At 41.5% G+C, this 16,024-nt stretch overlaps 1 protein-coding gene across 3 annotated transcripts in view; it reads right to left on the reverse strand.

The window, feature by feature from the left end:
- The window catches only part of Fam168a (family with sequence similarity 168 member A), a 124,676-nt gene that overhangs the window by 24,919 nt on the left and 83,733 nt on the right, over positions 1 to 16,024 (reverse strand). The gene's annotated exons all lie outside the window — the stretch shown is intronic.

Raw genomic sequence — 16,024 nt, forward strand, 5'->3', positions numbered from 1 at the left:
TCTGCTTCACATCCCATCTTGGTTTCCTGTCTGCTGCCACAATGTGACCAAGTGCAAGCTCTGCCCTCACAGATGATGCCACAATGCCATGCGCTCACGGACATGATGGAATATATCCCTTGAAACCATGAACTAAAATAAATTACTTCTCTAAGGTACAGTGATCAGAAAAATAGCTAGCATATTGTTTGGATAATTCAGTACACTTCATTACTTTTCTAGTGTTAGTCTAGGACAATTAGTTGTTGTCTAGTTGTTCTAGAACAACTGTCCTCTATGTCTCTAAAACTTACCATTCTTTTTTTGTTTGTTTTTGTTTTTGTTTTTGAGACAGGGTTTCTCTGTGTAGCTCTGGCTGTCCTGGAACTCACTCTGTAGACCAGGCTGGCCTCGAACTCCCAAGTGCTGGGATTAAAGGCGTGAGCCACCACTGCCTGGCTAATCTTCTTTTAGATAGTTATTTCTAGAATTCATTTCTAAAGAAATAATCCGAGGAGTCTGGGCTGGAGAGATGGCTTAGTGGTTACAAGCATTGGCTATTCTACCAGCAGACCTGGGTTCAATTCCTAGTAACCAAATGAGCAGCTCGCAACAATTTATAACTTTAGTTCTAGGAGATTTGACATCCTCTTCTGGTCTCTGTGGGTACCAGGCACATACATGATGCACTTCACATACGTGAAGACAAAACAACTATCTACATAAAAATAAATATAATTTTGAAAAGGGGTGTTTCAAAGATTTGTGTTAGGTTTTTGTTTGTTTGTTTTGTTTTTCAGGTTTTAAAATGTTTTACTTGCAAGTTCTTCCCCTTCCCCACCAGTCAGAGTGGCAGGCAGCCTTCATTGTCAGTGCTGCTTGGTTCTTCGATGTGAAAGGACTAGCATAGTCACTTAAACTTGACCCAAACTCTTTGCTGCTCACAAAATTAAACAGTTAAAAGAAGTAAAATCGGAGGCTGAAGAGATAGCTCAGCAGTTCAGAGCACTGGTGGCTGTTCCAGAAGATGAGGGTTCAATTCCCAGAACCCACATAACAGCTGACATCCATCTGTAGCTCTAGTCGCAGAGTATTCAATGCCCTTCCGGCCTCTACTGTGCACTGACACACATGCAGGCAAAATAACCATACATACAAATTAGGAAAAACGGAAGTGAAATCAGGGGCAACACTGTGGGATATACAGGCCTGTAACACTGTCTCATCACAGGTCTGCCTGTCTGCTTCTCCTGTTCTAGCCTTTCTCTCGAAGGCAGAGGAATTTTTGTTTTCCCTTGTATTTCTGTTGTCTTCAATTTTAACTTATAAAATTTCTCAATCTCAGGCATACTGGGTTTGTTACACATGCTATCAGAGTAGGGTGTGCCAAAGAGAAGAGTCTGATATACACAGTGGCTGTCAGTGAGTATTGTTTTTTAGCTTTTGTTTGCTTGTTTTATTGTTTGTTTGAGATAGGGTCTTCTTAGCCCAGGCTACTCTAGAACTCTTGCCAATCCCTGCTGGGGCTGCATGTGTGAGACACTCCCCCAGCTTCACAGTGAGAGTTCTAGGGCTAGCCCCAAAGTTCATCATTCAGTAAATACTTAGGTATCTACTCTGTGTCAGACACTGAGCTAGAGACTTGGGCCGGTCCATAAAGCACACACGCTTGCTCTCATGGAGTGTATATCCTACAGGGCTGGAAAAGGCACTGGATAAATGTCAAAACAAAGTCAAGAGTGTGGACAGAAGAAAGCCTTCAGGCAAGGCAAGAGCAACAGAAATGTCTAGGCAGTGCTGGCACACACATTTAATTCCAGCACTTGGGAGGCAGAGGCAGGCAGGTCTCTGAGTTTGAGGCCAGCCTGGTCTACAGAGTGAGTTCCCAGGCAGCCAGGTCTACGAAGTGAAACCCTATCTCAACTCCACACCCTCCCCAAAAAAGAACACCAGAAGTGCACTATAGTTAAATCACTGCATTAAACGATAATCAGGGTAAAATACACTGAGAGGTTCCATATCCAAAGGCTTAAAGGAAATATGTGGCAACCAAGTGACACTATAGTAGAGCCTTTTAGAGCATCAAACAAAACAAAACAATTGAAGGAAAAAAACCCACTCAGTGCTGAGGCTCTACATTGAGAAGTACATAGTTACTTTCTTCTTTGCTATAACGGAGCAAACACCCCTGGCGATTATGAATAGCTCAGAAACAACAACTGGCCCCTCACATGCAGAGAGGTGATGCTGGTGGTCGGCTGGCTTTTTCCTCTTTACTCAATCCTGTGATGCCACCCACAGTCGGGATAGGTCTTCCCACCTCAAATAACATAGAGGTCTGTCTCCTAGATAGATTCTATTTCTTATCAAGAGGACAATATTAACTATCAGAGGATCACGGAGGATATGTCTGGAGAATAATGAAGAGGCCAGTGTACCTGGAGTGACCTAACAGGACCCAGTAGCAGCAAGGCGTCGAAGAGAATGTGCTCTTCGACTCATGCAGAGCCTTGCAGGCTCCTGTGAGGACTTACGGTTTCAGTCTGAGTGAAGCAAGCAGCACACACAGTTTTGAGCAGAAGAACATCATAATCTTATTTATGTTTGAAACAGGGCCACTTTGATGGTTGTACTGAAAGGCAGCAAGGGTGGAGAGGCAGAGTCCAGCCGAGAACATATGGCACGTGCCTGGCAATTATGAACATGGGGCTCAGACCAGGGCAATGGTGCAGAGTGGTAAGAACATGTTCTGAGAAAGTTCTCACATATTTTACAACAACATATCCAGTAAGACAACCAAGCTCAACTTATCGTTAGCAGTGTGTAAGTGCCTACCTAACTATTCCCTGCAGTTTTCAGAGGTTCATTGGTATTCTAACGGTAGAAAGCTGGCTTCAAAAGTCAAAGATTAACTCCCTAAATCCCCTAAAAGCTTCTTTGGGATCTGTAAATATTGGAGCTTAAATAATGTATCTTTGTTAATATGCTGTTACAGAAATCCTTTGAATGCCAAAGAAAATCCATCACTCTACCCTGATCTGTTTCAGAACTGAAGTAGCCAGCTTGTCACTTTATTAGCAATCTAGAGATGCTCCACTTCTCAAGAAGGAAGTCAAGGGATATAATGTGGGAAGCTGAGGAATCGGTCTCCAGACTGAAATCTGTACTTGGTTTCCTGTGAGAGGCTGTGTGCCACAGACAGCCATGTTCCTACTTGTTATTTCAGATGACTTGCTTTAGGGGAAATCTACAGGTTCATCCTTTAATTTATTTTATTTTATATATTTATTTATTTTGTGACAGGGTCTCACTATGTAGCTCTAGCTCTGGCTGTCCTAAAACTCACTATGTAGACCAGGCTGGCCTAGAATTTAGACAGATTAACCTGACTCAGCCGTCTCCTGAGTGCTGGGATTAAAGACATGTACAACTACATCCAGCTAATCCTTCAATGTTCTTCATTAGAATTATTATTTAATTTATTTCTTTTGAGGCAGGTTACCCCAGCCTGGCTAAGAACTTATTGTAGCTCAGGCTGGCCTGAACTTCATGATGTTCATGCCTCAGCCTTCGAAGGCAACACAAGCAGAAATGGTAAGAAGTAGTTAAATACTAGAGTCTTTTTGTTAAATGTGTGCCTTCTCCCATGGTGTGTGTGTGTGTGTGTGTGTGTGTGTGTGTGTGTGTGTGTGTGTGTGTGTAGATGTGCATTTGTGCACGTGGTACAGCATGTATGTAGAGGTCAGACCTTAAGGAGTCAGCATTCATTCCACTATGTAGGCCACAGGAATAAAACCCAGGTTTTCATGCTTGGCTGCAAATGTCTTTACCACTATACCATATCACTGGCTCTGGGGCTGGAATTTTTTTTTTTTTTTTTTTTTTTGTTTTTTTTGTTTTTCGAGACAGGGTTTCTCTGTGTAGCCCTGGCTGTCCTGGAACTCACTCTGTAGACCAGGCTGGCCTCGAACTCAGAAACTCAGAAATCCACCTGCCTCTGCCTCCCAAGTGTTGGGATTAAAGGCGTGCACCACCACTGCCCGGCAGGGGCTGGAATTCTTAATCATAATGTCAGGTAAGAGAAGTAAAAGGTGTACAAATAGTAAACGATGAGCCAAATGATCACTGTTTACCAGAGATGTGACTATAAACAGAAAGAAAAATCTACAAAAACCTAGTAGAGATTAAAAAAATGAATTCAATAAAAATTTCATGATATAAAAAATCAACATATAAGAATTAGTAGCACTTTTATACACCAATAACAGACTTGCTAGGAATGAAATTTAAAAAGAAATCTCATTCACAAAATAGCTAAAGAAAAAGAGACTGAAGAATTGTCCAGTAGTGTAGTAGCTCCTAGCCCAGCTAGCTGGGGCAGCAGTGCAACAGCAGAAGCAACAAGAAAGACCATGCCTCACAAGGAACCTCACACATATACAGTGGCTCTTGTACTCCAATACTCTTCCCTAGACACCACACACACACACACACACACACACACACACACACACACACACACACACACACACACACACTTTTTGCTAAAAGTGGAAACCACTATTATATTCTCAATGCAAAGACTTCTGCTGAAAAAACAACAAACAAACAAACAAAAAACAAACAAGCCGGGCGGTGGTGGCGCACGCCTTTAATCCCAGCACTTGGAAGGCAGAGGCAAGCAGATTTCTGAGTTTGAGACCAGCCTGGTCTACAGAGTGAGTTCCAGGACAGCCAGGACTACACAGAGAAACCCTGTCTCGAAAAACCAACCAACCAACCAAACACCTCTTTACTTTTTCAAAATAAAAAAGAAAGCAAGAAAAAAAAAGATGTAATTTAGAATCTCTATCATGTTCTGGCTAGGTACTCTTTACTGATTTAATCTCCATTCCAACTCTAAAAATGTATTCTTAGCTGCATTTCTGAGATGAAGATAGTGAGACAAATCTTACACAGCTAATGGACTAAATTGAGGCCTCAGTGAAACAAAGCCCATCCTAACCCTCCTCTCCTCTCTACCCTTACTATCCTGATAGTTTTATGTGTCAACTTGACACAATCTGGAGTCATATGAGAGGAGGGAACCTCAATTGGGAAAATGCCTCCATAAGATCCAGCCGTAGGGCATCTTCTCAATTAGTTATTGATGGGAGAGGGCCCAGCCCATTGTAGGTGGAACCATTCCTGGGCTGGTGGTCCTGGGTTCTATAAGAATGTAGGCTGAGCAAACATGGAGCAAGCCAGTACTCAGCGCCCCTCCATGGCCTCTGCATCTGTTCCTGCCTCCAGATTCCTGCCTTGTTTGAGTCCCTGTCCTTATTTTCTTTGATGATAAACAACAATATAGAAGTATAAGCCAAATAAACTCTTCACTTCCCTCATTGTGTGTTTCGTCATAGCAACAGTAACTCTAAGACAGTTCCTATAGCAAAGTGTAAACCTCTAGATTTGACTGCTACTCACTTGAAAATTGTTTTTTAACATTTCATCTTCAAAACTAGAAGAATTACTTTGGAGAGTAAATCCTGGGCGAGGGGTGTGTGTGAGACAGGATCTCTTTACGTGACCCTGGCTGTCAGGAGCTCTCTATGTAGACCAGAGTGGTCTCTGCCTCCCAAATACTGAAAGGAGCGAATCATAATGCCTGGCTGGTGGGTCAGTTTGTTCAAAGATGCTTTTGGGGTTTGGTAGTGGCAGTGGTTTTGTTTTGTCTTAAAGGCTATTTTATTTCCACTTGCAGCCTTCACCGGTCATGCTTCTATTATTGAAATGTATCATGCAAGCACTGAATTGCAGAGTTGGAAGAGGTCTTAGAGAAGAGTCCAATTTGCCATAAGCACCGGAATGTAACAAAGCCTCTGCTGGCACCCTTTATTTTTCTCCCTCCCTCCCTTTCTTTCTCCTTCTCTCTCTCTCTCTCTCTCTCTCTCTCTCTCTCTCTCTCTCTCTCTCTCTCACAGAGATACAGTTTATCTCTAGCCTTACCATCTTGGAACTCATCTGTAGACCAGGCTAACCTCAAACTAACAGAAATCCACCAGCCTCTGCCTCCCAACTACTACTGGGACCCTTCCAAATGGGATACTAAGAACCTCTCTAGCAGTCAGGCCTGTTGAAGAGTTCTGGAGGTTGAGATTCTTTACTTGAAGAACCTCCCCTCCCTCCAATTTTACCCTCGAAGCACGTCTGTTCCCTCTGCTCTCAAACAGAGATGTGAGGGTATCAGTTATTCTTCTATAGTGCAAATCTATAATACCCGGTTCTCTCAACCTAGCCTCCTTCTGGCTACTCATCTCTGATTAGATTTCAATGCCCCTTTCCTTAACATTTACAATTTTCTTCCTGCCTCATTCACTTTTCTGCTGGTATATTCCCTCGTGATTTGAACAGACAAGACTGATGATGATGGTCAATGAAGATTTAACGTGATTCTCTGTATTTCCTCATCATTGTTAGGGTTAATGTCCACTGTCAATGACTAGATTTAGAATCACCTTGGAAATGCATCTGAATATGTCTAGGTGGATATTTCCAGAAAGGTTTAAGTGAAAGGGCTGGGGTCCTACCCTGAGTGTTGGGTGACTAAAAGGGAGAAACATGATCAGCAGCCATCTCACTCTGCTTCCTGACTGAATACCTGTGACAGCCACCTCACACTCCTGTGGCCCAAACTGGCCCCACCATGATGGAACTGATTGCCTAAAAATAAGCCCTTCCTTCCTAAATTGCTTTTGTCAGGTATTTTCAAGTAAACAAATGCAATCATAGTTACCACCACCAGTACCACCATAGATAGCATCTACCAAATGCTTACTTTGTACCAACTATGGTACTAGGCACTTCCTTTTTAGAGAATGTAAGTCTAATGGGGAAATAATATGGTCCATCCAAAATAATCTATAGGCAAAACATATCATCAAAATAATGAGGAAATGAAAATCAGGTTTGGGAGAACTGGTAACAGTTTAAATTATTGGGAGAAATAGTGAAGAAATCTTTTAGCTTGAAAGTGAATGGGAAGAGGTTGCTAGGTACACGGAGTAAGAGTCACTTTGCCTGCATATATGTTTGTGTATAATGTGCATGCCAGGTGCCTGAGGAAGCCAGAAGAGGGATTTGAGTCTTTGAATGCAAATTATTAGTATTAGTATTACTACTATTATTAAAATAATAATATTAGATGATTGTGAACTGCTATGTGAGTTCTAGGAGTTCAAACTGGGTCCTCCATGAAATCTGCCATCTCCCAGACCAGGATATTCACTCTATACAGTATGGGAAAGTATACTACAGTTAAATAAATGACAAACAGCATAGGAAGATCAGAGAATGAAGGACTTGATAGGAAGTTACTGTTGTAGATCAAAGGAAAGAATTAAACAATGGACTAAAGAAGAGAGGAACTCAGAGACATTAAGAAACAGAGTCTACAAAGTCTGGTCCTGATAGTATAATCTCATTTTAAGTGTAGTGTGCTGAGAAACTAAAGAAGAAGATGGGAAACATCCCAACTGCAGGCTTTGCAAGATTTTTTTTCCACACATGAAAATGGTAATCTGAAAATGGTAAAATTACAAAGCTTCTGTAAGGCAAAGGACACTGTCAATTGGACAAAACAGCAACCAACAAATTGGGAAAAGATCTTTACCAACCCTACATCCGACAGAGGGCTAATATCCATATATACAAAGAACTCAAGAAGTTAGACTCCAGAGAACCAAATAACCCTATTAAAAAATGGTATACAGACCTAAACAAAGAATTCTCAACTAAGGAATACTGAATAGCTGAGAAGCACCTAAAGAAATGTTCGACATCCTTAGTCATCAGGGAAATGCAAATCAAAACAACCATGAGATTCAACCTCACACCAGTCAGAATGACTAAGATCAAAAACTCAGGTGACAGCAGGTACTGGTGAGAATGTGGAAAAGAGGAACACTCCTCCATTGCTGGTGGGATTGCAAGCTGGTACAACCACTCTGGAAATCAGTTTGGCGGTTCCTCAGAAATTTGGATATAGCACTACCTGAGGACGCAGGTATACCACTCCTGGACATATACCCAGAAGATGTTCCAACATGTAATAAGGACACATGCTCCACTATGTTCATAGCAGCCTTATTTATAATAGCCAGAAGCTGGAAAGAACCCAGATGTCCCTCAACAGAGGAATGGATACAGAAACTATGGTACATTTACACAATGGAATACTACTCAGCTATTAAAAACAATGAAATCATGAAATTCTTAGGCTATGGATGAAACTAGAAAATATCATCCTGAGTGAGGTAACCCAGTCATAAAAGAACACACATGGTATGTACTCACTGATAAATGGATATTAGACCAGAAGCTTGGAACACTCAAGATATAATTCACAGACCAAATGAAGCTCAAGGTGAAGGAAGACCAAAATACCCATGGAAGGAGATACATAGACAAAGCGTGGAGCAGAGACTGCCCCACCTGGGGATCCACCCCATATACTGTCACCAAACCCAGACACTAATGTAGATGCCAACATGTGCTTGCTGACAGGAGCCTGATATAGCTGTCTCCTGAGAGGCTCTGCCAGTGCCTGACAAATACAGAGGTGGGTGCTCCAAGCCAACCACTGGACTGAGCACAAGGTCCCCAATGGAGGAGCTAGAGAAAGGACCCAGGGAGCCAAAGGAGCTGTCAGCCCCATAGGAGGAACAACAGTATGAACCAACCAGTACCCCCAGAGCTCCCAGGGACTAAACCACCAACCAAACAGTACACAGGATAGCCTTGTTGGACATCAAAGGGAGGAAGGCCCTTGACCCCAAGAAAGCTTGATGCCCCAGTATAGGGGAATACCAGGTCAGGAAGTGGGAGTGGGTGGGTTTGTGAGCAGGGGGAGTAAGGGATGGGATAGGGTGTTTTCGGAGGGGAAACCAGGAAAGGGGATAACATTTGAAATGTAAATAAAGAAAATATCTAATAAAAAAAGTTAAATAAAAAAGAAACACATTGAGGCTCAAGAGACTGCAGAAAAAAGAAAGAAAAACAAAGAAAAGAAGAAAAGAAAAGAAAAGAAAAGAAAAGAAAAGAAAAGAAAAGAAAAGAAAAGAAAAGAAAAGAAAAAATGGTAAACTGAATGGACTCTGATCTGTCAGTTCCAGAAAAATAGCTGAATCAAAGGTTCTTCTTATTAGCTGAGAAGCCAGGCTGCTGAGAGGGCTAGACAGGTGAAAATATAGACCAGACCTAACAGGCGAAGGTCTGTAGTGTGGGCTTTGGCTCCACTCACCAGGCCTGAATCGCAGGCAGCCAGTACACGGGATTCAAGGCCCACCACCCAGCCTCACAGGCTCTAGCAAGCTTACCAGCAGCAGTTCTCAACCTTTGGGTCGGGACCCCTTTGCAGGTTGAACAACCCTTTCACAGAAGTCAGATATTAGATATCCTACACATTTATATTTATAAGAGAAGCAAAGTTACAGTTATCAAGTAGCAACAAAAAACAATTTACGATTGGGGGGGTCACCACAAAATGGGGAACTATATTATGGTTAACAGTATTAGGAAGGCTAAGAACTACTGCTGTGTAGGAAATGTAAAGGGTGTTTGTTAACTACGAGTGCTCAGTGCAAAGCTGCTGCCCTGAGGAAACAGCAAAGACAAAGACATCCAGTGCTGAGCTGTTCTACAACAGTGTTACATCTTCAAGAAAAGAAGCATGTTCAGCCGTGGCTAAGAGCCAACTACTTCCTGACCACTTACTCTGAGTCTCAGTTGAGAAGGCTGGTAAACCTAAAGACAGGCTTACATGGTCATGGTTTGATATAGAGACAATACTATTACTACCATTAAAATATTCAGAGGGGAATAGTCTGTTTAGATAGTCAAAATATAATTGTTCTAGGTAAATAAGTATAGAAGGCCAAATGTGTACTGTTCCTCAGGGGGAAATTCTTTAAACAATCTAAAAATAGCTCTAGAGTTCTTATCCACTGGAATAAAGAAATTTTAATAGGAAGCAGATGGCCTATTATTCTACCCCCTACTAGGGTATCCTTTCCTACTTTTTTCGGCTATATGCTAAAGCATTTGAGAAGTACTCAACAATGAAAGGTTGTTGGTGAATGGCCTCTGACCTCTGTGCATTTATTTTCTAAACAGATAAAAGAACAATGTCAATTTTACAAACTGATGGATTAGTCCATGAATTTCTTTTCACTCCCATGTTGACTATTTTATTTAAAGTCCCCCCAAATAAGTTCATTGAGAACTCATAGTTAACAACATGGAATACCCCAATTTAAGTGCTTGCTGGTTCTGTGACAGGGCTAAGGTTGTTGTTGTTGTTCCTTCTTCTTTCTTCTTCTTTTTTTTCTTCCTCCTCCTCCTCCTCCTTCTCCTCCTCCTCCTCCTTCTTCTTTCAATTAAAATTTGGACAATACAACAACTTGGGGGGAAAGGGTTTTTCACTTTACAGTTTATATAGGTCAGCCACCCAGGGAAGTCAGGGCAGGAACTGATGCAGAAACCCTGGTGGAGTACTGCTTACTGGCTTGTTCAGCCTGCTTTCTTATAGCACTCAGGACTAGGCCCACCAGCCCGGGGTGGCACTGTCCATAGTAAGCTAGGCCCTCCCATATCAATCATCAATCAAGAAAACACACCACAGGCTTGCCCACAGGCCAGTCTGCTGGGGACAGTTTCTCAGTAGAGGTTTCCTCTTTTTAAAAGTATTCTAGTTTGTGTCAACTTGACATAAAACTAGCCAGCATGAATAAATACACCAATAAGGACTTTGCCCACTCTATATAATAATTAAGTATTCTAGCTGCAAGGTTTCACCACCAAGAGACCAGCCAAAATCACTTCTACTGGATAAAGCAGATTCCAGGGCATCTAAAGAGACAGATAAATGGACAAGCAAATATGGCTGAGCTAATGTAAATGAACTAAAATAGGCAAATTCACAGAAACAGAAAGTAGCCTAGGGTTACCAGAGGCTGGGTATACGGAAGGATTTCCTAAGACATACAGAATCATTTAGGATGATTTTAAAACAAACAAACAAAAAAACACAACAAACAAACAAAAAAAAACTTTCTGGAAATAGTAAAGGTGGTCACACAACATTGTGAATGTACTTAATGTTACTGATTCATAACTTGAAAATAGCTAAGATGGATTCAGGAGACAACTTGGTCAATAAAATGCTTGAGTTTGGTCACAAACAGATTCAAACAAAACAAAACAAAACACCACCTGAGTTTGATGGTATAAGCTTGTACCCCTCGTGCTGGGGGAGTAGATTCTAGACAGGCAGATTCTTAGGGGCTGGTGGCCAGCCAGAGTGACCTACTTGGTAAGTTCCTCATCAGTGAGAGGCTATCTCAAAAAACAAGGTTGACAGCTCCTGAAATAGGACACCTAAGGGTGGCCTCTAGCCTCTGTATACAGGCGTAGCATGAAGACTCTGTCTCTCAGAAATGAGTAAAATGGGAAATTTTGCACTGTGTATATTTTCCCATGATGATTTTTTTAAAAGTATACTTATGTTAGGTAGGCATGGTGGTACATGCCTATAATTTTAGCATTTAGGCTACATAGCAAAACTGGTTCTCAAAAGAGAAAGGTTTCTGTTGGGGGTGGTGTCTCTGCAAACACTGGGGTTGGTAGAGTCACAATCCCCAGGAGGTGAGGACAACTGGTTTAACACAACTAAGTAGCCAGTGTTGGATCAAACTTCTACAGCAGCAGTTCTCTTCCCACTGGTTGAGACCCCAAAGGGGTCACCTATCAGATATCCTGCATATCAGATATTACCACTCACAACAGTAGCAAAATTACAGTTATAAAGTACAAAAAAACATTATAGTTGATGTTTACCACAACATGAAGAACTGTATGAAAGGGTCACATTATTAAAAAAGTTGAGAACCACTGCACTAGAGTCTGACACTGGCAGTTTATTTTAGCCATATTTAAGTACAGTGCAAGTTCTGGAAAGAAGTTTCCTGGTAACAATTATCACAATAAGGCTTAAAGCATAACTACCTCAAAATCCGCATGCCATCTCTTCCCTAAGGATGGGTTCTGTAGCTTAAGCTACTGTTGATAGCTCTGTAACTCTTCTGGTGAGTCTTCAATCTCTCTTATTATTATTATTTTTTTAAATCAAGACAGGGTCTCACAGTATAGCTTTGGCTGGTATCAAACTCTGTATAGACTTAACTGACCCATCTGTCTGGTTTTGTCTCTTGAGACCTGGGATTAATGGAATGAACCACCATGGTTGGCCTTTTTAGTCTTCTTTCTGCTCTCTCTTGTTTGTGTCCCCACACACCCCTAAGGATGGGCCTGGGGGGAGGATCTGGTGTTATCACAGAGGTCACCAAGTTACAAAGTATATGGAGCATCTCCCCTAAGGATGGCTTCTACTGACCGAAGCGATGCTCAAATAAAGGCCAAGGGAGAAAGAGTCTGGGATAAACATAACAGTCTGGGGGATTCAGGTTTGACTAGGCCCCACCGACAGATAGCACAGATCACCAGGTTATTAACTCCATCCACTCCCAGCTTTCTGGGCAGAAAGCAGGTATCCATTTCTTCCACTGAAGAGACAACCCTGTGTGTTAAATATTCCTGGTTTCCCTAGTGCTTATCTGTGAACAAGGACCTAGTACCTCTACAGGTTTCTTTATATTTTGCTTAAGGTGACTCTTATAAGCTGGAAGATCCTGGGAATGTTGCTTAGTTGAAACTAAACAGCATGAATATGCAACTAAATAAAGACACGAAAAATGATAACAGCGCTTATCTGAAAAATTGCAAATGGAGACAATGTTTATAAAATATTTTGTCACCTTAATGATAGTAACTAATGGTAGTTATTTCTGTAATAACTAATTGCAGCAATGATTAATTCAAACTAATGATAATGACATCCAAAAGTTATTGCTTTTTATTGTATTTTATTTATTTTTAAAAAGATTTTTTATTTATGTGTATGAATATTTTGCCTGCCTGTATGTATGCATACTGCCTAGGTACCTGGTGCCCCAGGGGCCTGAAGAAGCTGTAGGATCACCTGGAAATAGAGTTATGTGTTTATGAGTTGCCCATATGGGTGCTGGAATATGAACCCAGGTCCTCTGTAAACACAGCTAGTGCACTTACTGCTGAAACATCTCTCCAACCCTTATTACATTCTAGTGTGTGTGAGTGTGAATATGTATGTTGACTCATATGTGCCACAGAGAATGTGGTGTGTGTGTATGTGCGCGCGCACACACACAAGAACTGGGGAAGAAAGGAGAGATGGGGGTGTGTGGGGACACAAACAAGAGAGAGCAGAAAGAAGACTAAAAAGGCCAACCATGGTGGTTCATTCCATTAATCCCAGGTCTCAAGAGCCAAAACCAGGCAGATGGGTCAATTAAGTCTATACAGAGTTTGATACCAGCCAAAGCTATACTGTGAGACCCTGTCTTGATTTAAAAAAATAATAATAATAAGAGAGATTGAAGACTCACCAGAAGAGTTACAGAGCTATCAACAGTTGAGAGCTATCAACTCCTCAGGGCCAAAGGTCTTAGAATCCAGGCTGAAAGATAGATACAACACTAGCAGCTGCCAAGGACTAAAGGTCCTGATATGGGCACTGGAACCCTAACAGAGCTAAAGTCTACATAAAGACTCTAACAATAAGGACACATGCTCCACTATGTTTGTAGCAGCCTTATTTATAATAGCCAGAAGCTGGAAAGAACTCAGATGTCCCTCAGTGGAGGAATGGATACAAAAAATATGGTATATTTACACAATGGAATACTACTTAGCAATTAAAAACAATGAATTCATGAATTTTTTTAGGCAAATGGTTGGAATTGGAAAATATCTTCCTAAGCGAGGTAACCCAATCACAAAAGAATACACATGGAATGCAATTATTGATAAGTGGATATTAATTAGTCCAGAAGCTCTGAATACTGAAGACACAATTAGCATATCAAATGATTCCCATGAAGAAGGAAGAAGAGGGCCCTGATCCTGGAAAGACTTGATCCAGCATTGTAGGGGAGTACCAGGACAGAGAAAAGGGAGTGGGAATGATAGGAGAATGGATGGAGAGAAGAGGACTTATGGGACATATGGAAAGGGGGGAACTAGGAAAGGGGAAAGCATTTGGAATGTAAACAAAGAATACACACACACACACACACACACACACAAGACTCTAACACTAGAGGGTGCTAACTGCTTCTTCTGAAATCCTGCTCCTGGTTGTAATGAGGAGCTTTGCCTTGCCTATAGGATTTCTATATCTTAGCAACACACACATACATACACACACACACACACACACACACACCACCCCTCTGCATGAATGCATGCAGGAGACAGATAAGTCTATCAAGGTGAATATTTTCTGATTTGAGAAGGTGTAGGGATACAAACCATAGACTGCTAGAATAAAAGAGCTTTTAGGGAAACTAAGGTATATGCTCAGTTTTAAATGTAAGTCTGGGCAAAGTATGAGACAATCATGGAGATGTTTGCAAGACAGAATAAACAAATCTGAAGCTCAAAGTGTCTGCCACACTATAGGTCAGTCTTTAGAGACAACTGTGCTCTCAGGCAACACCAACTTCAATAGGTGAACAGAGAAAACCCTGAAAGGAAACTACAACTCAGAAACAGCAGAAGTAGTAGAAGAAAAACAAACAAAAATAAACAGATATTTTATAGTAGATTAAAAAAAAAAGCAAGGGAAGCTTGCTTTAAGGAGGAGAGAGGAAGAGACTGGTGAGGTGGCTCAATGGGTAAAGACACTTGCCACCATGCCTGAAGACTTGTCACAAAGCCTGATGACCTGAGTTCAATCCTGGGAAGGAAGAAGCCAGTTCCTCCAAGAGTGCTCTGACACACATGTATGCTCTGACATGTGCCCCACCACAACAAATATGTTAAAGGGGGATGCTTTTTCAAAAAATAAAAAAAAGGGAAGAGAGAGGAAGAAGGAGGATGAGGAAGGAAGAAGGAGGAAGAGGAAGAGTTAGGGAAATAGCTCAGCTGGCAGTGCTTGTCCTGGGTTTGACCCTCAGCAATGCATAAGTCAGAGCATACGCCTGTAATCCCAGTACTAGGGAAGTAGATACAGGAGGATCAGGATGAAATTCAAACTTATCCCTTGAAGCTTCAAACACAGGAAAATATCCTACTCCCTCTTCCCCTGAAAAAAAGAAAGAAAAAAGGAAAGACTTAAAAGGGGGAGGAAGGAGGCATTAAGGGTATCACGTGACATAGAAGCGTCAAACTAAGATGAAGTCTAAAACAGTTCATTAGGTTTAGCAATAAGGAGAGTGCCCATAACTACAGTATAATAGTTCATTCCACGAGGTTCTTCTTCAATGAAGTTGAAAAAGGTAAGTGACCTGAGGGGACTTTTCTGAACAGAGGATCGGAGCTTCAACATCAAAGGGGTGTTAGCAACTTCAGGGATTTGAATTTCATTTTCTGGCTCATTTGAGATGCTAAAAGCTCTGGTATCCAAGAAAGCCACATATTCCATAGCAGTAAAAGCATTTACTTTGTTTAAAAAAAAAAATCTGTGGTTCGTTTAGGTCCTGCTATATAGTATAACCTTGCAGCTGACCCCCAGTTGTTTCTCTTGGAAAATAAGAGCTATTGCTCTAAAGCTGTTTTCAAGTTAAATGAGAAAACCTTGGGGGAAGTTCTATGTAAAGACAGAGCACCAGACAGGGGAGATGGCTAAAGGTAAAGTGCTTGCTTTGCAAGCGTAAGTACCTGAGTTTGGAACCCATATAAAAATCCAAGTATGACTATATGACGTCATCCCAGCTCTGGGAAGGTGGAGACAGGAGGACTGACTCCTGGGATTTGCTGACCAGCCAGTCTGGCTGAAAAATCAGCGAGCTTGTCTCAAAATCAGAGAGCCTGTCTCAAAAAATAAGGTAGCAAGTAGTTAAGGAGGACAACCAACACTGATGCACACCCACGCCACATAGGAAGTACAGCTGTCAGATATTCTTAACAG

This window comes from Apodemus sylvaticus, chromosome 1, assembly GCF_947179515.1.
Source record: "Apodemus sylvaticus chromosome 1, mApoSyl1.1, whole genome shotgun sequence".
Taxonomy (NCBI): domain Eukaryota; kingdom Metazoa; phylum Chordata; class Mammalia; order Rodentia; family Muridae; genus Apodemus; species Apodemus sylvaticus.